Source organism: Hordeum vulgare, chromosome 7H, assembly GCF_904849725.1.
Source record: "Hordeum vulgare subsp. vulgare chromosome 7H, MorexV3_pseudomolecules_assembly, whole genome shotgun sequence".
NCBI lineage: Eukaryota > Viridiplantae > Streptophyta > Magnoliopsida > Poales > Poaceae > Hordeum > Hordeum vulgare.
In genome coordinates this window covers 107423198-107429453 of record NC_058524.1, presented here as the reverse complement: position 1 = coordinate 107429453, position 6256 = coordinate 107423198, and the positions used below count along the sequence as shown (strand labels likewise).

General features: G+C 37.6%; 1 long non-coding RNA gene across 2 annotated transcripts; it reads right to left on the bottom strand.

The window, feature by feature from the left end:
- Nucleotides 1-387: 387 nt before the first annotated feature.
- On the bottom strand, nt 388-2004 carry LOC123411782. Of its 2 annotated transcripts, XR_006613326.1 has the most exons (3): nt 1288-2004; nt 1013-1204; nt 388-783 (listed from the first exon to the last, which is right to left on the bottom strand). It is a non-coding gene; the product is annotated as an uncharacterized LOC123411782 (long non-coding RNA). The 2 variants fall into 2 exon arrangements; XR_006613325.1 differs by lacking the exon at nt 388-783 and having other exon boundaries at nt 823-1204.
- Nucleotides 2005-6256: the final 4252 nt, after the last annotated feature.

Sequence of the window (6256 nt, the reverse complement as noted above, 5' to 3'; positions counted from 1 at the left end):
TGGAAAAAATAAAGAGCAAACTATAAGGCAGCCGCAGTTCAAATTTGACCCACTTCCAACTGATTGGACATAGATTTGTCTTTTTCACGAGAGATGGATAAAAGCTTTTGACACCCAAACATTTTGTCAATTGTACATTAAATATGGCCTAGTATGTTAGAAAAATTATTTGGATCAATTGTGAAACAAATATATGGTAGATCCTTCACAAAAGAACTCATTTCGGGCACTTGAAAAACTAGTAAGTATGCACGTGCAACACACGTCAAGATTAACATAAAATTGGTCAAATATGATGGTCATCCAAATTGTTGCATGTCATGAAATAATATAAATAATTGTTCATTCAAATTGTTATTCGTGCACACGACATGTACATATGAACCAATACAAGCACAAAAGATCGAATTGTGGCATGTCACGGAGCGTCAATGTTTTCAATTGAAATAGCACAAACAAATAGTAGCACTAAGTTCTTTGTGCATAGAGAATGTGTCTTCCTTGGTTCATAAAGAGGTTCAGTGGCCATCCTAAATGAGCAATGAAACATACCTTGAATTACTTGAGCAAAGAAGATTGTACCATTAATGCTCAGTCATATATTACAAAAAATGGTCATGGTTCCATATTAAGAATCTTAACGTCGATGGTAAAAAAACTTTACTTTGCATTCAATGTGTGCATGATCATAAAACAAGAGTTTCTGGTTGTAAGATGAAGGCATCCAAGCTCATTTGTGAGTTGTAATCCTGAAACGTAATCTAGTCATTTACCCTGGATAACCTGCACATTCGCTTATTAAGTTGTTATAAGCACTAAAGATGACATGAACCATAACATATATGAATTACTAAAATACGAACGTAATGCAGTATACATGACACATGTATCAGGGTATTACTATCCTTCCTCTTCATGGGATCGCATCAAAATGGGTCATATAAGCGCTATTTTGACAACTCTACCCAAGAACAGGGTACCACTAAATATCAGACAACATTGCGGGGCTAACCTGGAGTTTCCCTTGCCCCATGGAAAATCCTTTTGTGTCATCCGGCATAAGCAGACCAGGAGGCGGCTTTGACACTACTGGATGCTTATCAATGTGAGTCGATGGGGGGGTGCTGATTGGATGGCCGATGTCCGGACTCTAGCCATGGTACTGACCCCAGCCACAACCTCTTCCCCCATTGCCTCATTAAACCTTTGTCATAGAAACCGTTCTCACCTTAATGAAGTTTTTGATGCATCAGCATGCTGTAATAAATAGTTAGTACATGAAGATACCTGGGCCGCATCTTCTGCTTCATACTCTTCACTCTACAGGAGCATCTTCATCCACAACCTCCTCATCTCCACCTTTTCTTGCTTGATAGATCCCATGTTTCTAGCGGCCAGTAACAAAATTAAATGTGAAAAAAGGATCTTGTACAATGAAGCATGCGATATAACTGTGATATTAAAATAATCTTGTGGGAACAGTCTATCATTTACATAATCTTCACTAAGCAGGCTTAAACTCGTCAATGAAATATAAAAGCTACACCAATAATGATGCAAGAGGATACACAATATTCCAGATGTTAGTGACAAATATATCTAGCCAGAATTGTAAAATAGAGAAGGAACACATAGGGCAGTTTTGTGTGCATTATGCTCAGAACCAACCTTTACTACTACGTTCACGCCGGACTGAGTAGTAAACTAATGAATGGCAGTACAATTTATTTAATTTGCACCAGGCTAGACAAAGCAAATGCTTAATTAGTGGTCAAGTAGTACTATCGTATTAGGCTTAAGCATTACAATGAACGGATTAGAAAAGGCTTTCAATACATACCAACATACATCTGCTATTACAAGCCGAACCAGTCTCTACAAAAATCTAAATTGAAAAATTTGCATACACAGAGGCGCATATCAGCCAGTTCAAGCACGCATCAATCCATCAAAGTATCAGGCCATCAGCCACCCATTAGAGAAGAGAAAAGGAAAACGATTCAAACGTACGCATCAATCCATCTAAGCATCACGCCATCAGCCACCCATCAGGTCATCCGGAGCGGAGAATCCACAAAAGCAGGGGGGCTGAGTGCTCGGATGAGTCCGCGTAGCGCAGCCTTGATTCCCTCACGCCCCTCGGCAGCGGCGTTGCCCTGACCCCCTTGCTCCCATGGCGGTGTCGCGTCGTGATGTAGATCGGGATGCTGCAAGATGTAGAAGCGCAGGCGGCGGAGGCAGGGAAGGCAACGGGGATGGTAACAGGAGATGGAGCAGTAGATTTAGGCGTGTATGGATCCGAGGATGCCGGGTTTTCCTTCCTTTTCTCGTGCAGTGATAGACGGGCGAACAAAGGTCGATGTGTACGTGGATCGGTCGACGGTAGAGTTTTTGTCCGCCTCGTGAAATTGATAGATGTACTTTTGGTGATGCTAAGTTGCTATTTTAACAGTTAGATCAAATTAAGTGGGTCTGATCGTAAGGCTGCAATTGTCCGTGCGGTTCTGTGTACGTTGGCTGGGTGCACTTAGCAATGAATGTGTTGGATTTGTTTATTAGTAGTATAGATGAAAAATGAATTTTTCATACAAGGAAGATGAAAACTTCCTTAATCAACATTGTTTGTCACTCCAACATGCACCATTATGCAAAATATGAGACCATTTCAACAAACTATGCCATGAATATGGCCATGAGATTGATCATGTGGCTTGAAAGCCATGAATCTTCACACATGATAGCTCATTTGTGTGAACACTTTTTAAAAATAATTTTCGTATTACAAGTTTATTATTTTACATGGTAACTTTATCACATATAATGACATAATGCAAAGGTTTCCCATTTTTTTTATTTTTTTTGAATTTCTCATGGCTGTTTTAAAATGTAGTCGAAACGGCGGCATGACCGTTCCTACCTAGTGGTTGAATCTTCGAAACCTTTTGGGGTTTATATGATTAAATAGATACTAGTGTACCTAGAAATGATTTCTGGAAAAAATAAAGAGCAAACTATAAGGCAGCTGCAGTTCAAATTTAACCCGCTTCCAGCTGATTCGACATAGATTTGTCTTTCTCACGAGAGATGGATAAAAGATTTTGACACCCAACCATTTTGTCAATTGTACATTGAATATGGCATAGTATGTTAGACAAATGATTTGGACGAATTTTGAAACAAATGTATGGTAGGCCATTCACAAAAAAACTCATTTCGGGCACTTGAAAAATAAAAATGAATTTTTCATACAAGGAAGATGAAAACTTCCTTAATCAACATTGTTTGTCACTCCAACATGCACCATTATGCAAAATATGAGACCATTTCAACAAACTATGCCATGAATATGGCCATGAGATTGATCATGTGGCTTGAAAGCCATGAATCTTCACACATGATAGCTCATTTGTGTGAATACTTTTTAAAAATAATTGTCGTATTACAAGTTTATTATTTTACATGGTAACTTTATCACATATGACGACATAATGCAAAGGTTTCCCATTTTTTTTATTTGTTTTGAATTTTTCATGGCCGTTCCAAAATGCGGTCGAAAGGCGGGCATGACCGTTCCTACCTACTGGCTGAATCTTGGAAACCTTTTGGTGTTTCTATGATTAAATAGATACTTGTGTACCTAGAAATGATTTTTGGAAAAAATAAAGAGCAAACTATAAGGCAGCCGCAGTTCAAATTTGACCCGCTTCCAACTGATTCAACATAGATTTGTCCTTTTCACGAGAGATGGATAAAAGCTTTTGACACCCAACCATTTTGTCAATTGTACATTAAATATGGCCTAGTATGTTAGAAAAATGATTTGGACCAATTTTGAAAAAAAAAATATGGTAGGTCCTTCACAAAAAAACTCATTTAGGGCACTTGACAAATGAAAAATGAATTTTTCATACAAGGAAGATGAAAAGTTCCTTAATCAACATTGTTTGTCACTCCAACATGCACCATTATGCAAAATATGATACCATTTCAACAAACTATGCCATGAATATGGCCATGAGATTGATCATGTGGCTTGAAAGCCATGAATCTTCTCACATGATAGCTCATTTGTGTGAATACTTTTTAAAAATAATTGTCGTATTACAAGTTTATTATTTTACATGGTAACTTTATCACATATGATGACATAATGCAAAGGTTTCCCATTTTTTTATTTTATTTGAATTTTTCATGGCCGTTTCAAAATGCAGTCGAAACAGCGGGCATGACCGTTCCTACCTACTAGTTGAATCTTGGAAACCTTTTGGTGTTTCTATGATTAAATAGATACTTGTGTACCTAGAAATGATTGTTGGAAAAAATAAAGAGCAAACTATAAGGCAACCGCAGTTCAAATTTGACCCGCTTCCAGCGGATTCGACATAGATTTGTCTTTTTCACGAGAGACGGATAAAAGGTTTTGACACCCAACCATTTTGTCAATTGTACATTAAATATGGCCTAGTATGTTAGAAAAATGATTTGGACCAATTTTGAAACAAATATATGGTAGGTCCTTCACAAAAAAACTCATTTCGGGCACTTGAAAAATGAAAAATGAATTTTTCATACAAGGAAGATGAAAACTTCCTTAATCAACATTGTTTGTCACTCGAACATGAACCATTATGCAAAATATGAGACCATTTCAACAAACTATGCCAGAAGATCAACAACTAGTGGTCATGATGTCTTTTTATGTGTGATTGATGGTCATGATCTGTTTATAGCAACAGGTTAGGACACTTCATTGTCATGGACACTTAAACACATAATACAACAAATTAAGAGCTCTCTTTAGCTAGCAGATTTCACATAATACAACAAATAACATATACCAGTCTAGTTCTCTTTAGCTAGCAGATTTCACATAATTTTCATGGGCACTTTAAAGACATTTGCAACAAATAAGAAGTCACTTAAACCAATCTATGAACAAATAAGATACAACGAGTAAGATCAACCAATCTATCAACATACTTGGGTTGAACAAAGATAAAGTCACTTAATCATTCATAATTAAGAGATTCTTCTCATCTTGCATTACAACATTGCTACAAAAGAGCAACACACCAACAATAGCATAGTACAGTTACAAACATAGCATAGTGGAGTCACTTAATCATACATAATATAGAGATTCTGATCATCTTGCATTACAACATTCGTACAAAAGAGCAACACAACAACACATCAACCATAGCATAGTGGACTTCATCTTCATCTGATCAGCTCATCCATCCAAAATGTCCCTGGTCATCTTCAACTTCTCTTGGTTCTTCTCCAATGCCTTGAACTGATCAGCAATCTGGATCTTCAGCTCATCCCTGCGTTTAATCAGATTCTCAATTCCTTTCTTCAGACCATCAATGTGAAGGTTGAGCACCAAAATTTCATCATTAAGTTTGTCCTTCTCCTTCAAATGATTTGCCTTCTGGGTCCTAATGACCCCGCCTTGAGCTTCTGCAAGGTTGAGCAGTTGATTCACATCTTCTACTAGTTTGTCATAGTTTGCATCAAGATTTCTTTTCTCCTCTGTGAGGTGGTGAATTTTCAGTGAATTCTCCAAATTATCATCCCTCCTAGCACTCTTGTTGTCTTCCAACATTTCCCACAGTTTTAACAATGCATTTTGCATTGTGGGAGGCCACTCTTGGTCTACCCAACCAACAAAACCACAGTTTTGAGGTGGCTGCAATACAAAATAACCAGTACTTCAGCAATACAAAATAACCAGAAAATAACAAGCCAGAATTCTGTAATAAACATGCAATGACAGTGCTGTAATAAACAAGCAATGACAGTGCTGTAACAAGCCAGAATCTTTTAGCTAAACTAGCAATGACAGTGATGTAATAAACAATGACAGTCTGAATATTTGAGCTAAACAAACAATGAAAGTGATGTAGTAAACACTGACAGTCTGAATATTTGAGCTAAACAAACAATGACAGTGATGTAGTAAACACTGACAGTCTGAATATTTGAGCTAAACAAACAATGACGGTGATGTAGTAAACACTGATAGTCTGAATCTTTTGAGCCAGATAGAAAAAACAGAAGCAACTTCATGCATGTCTAACACTAAAGAAGATAGAACTAACCGGCTGAGCACACACTAAAAATCTTCTCCCTGACTCAAATCCTTCGAATGATACGCGACGCTCAGGCAGCAGCCCATGCTCCAAGCAAACATCCAGGGAAAAATTCTCGATGCCCATGTAGTCTTTGTCGTCGATGCTAGCAGGGATCTAAA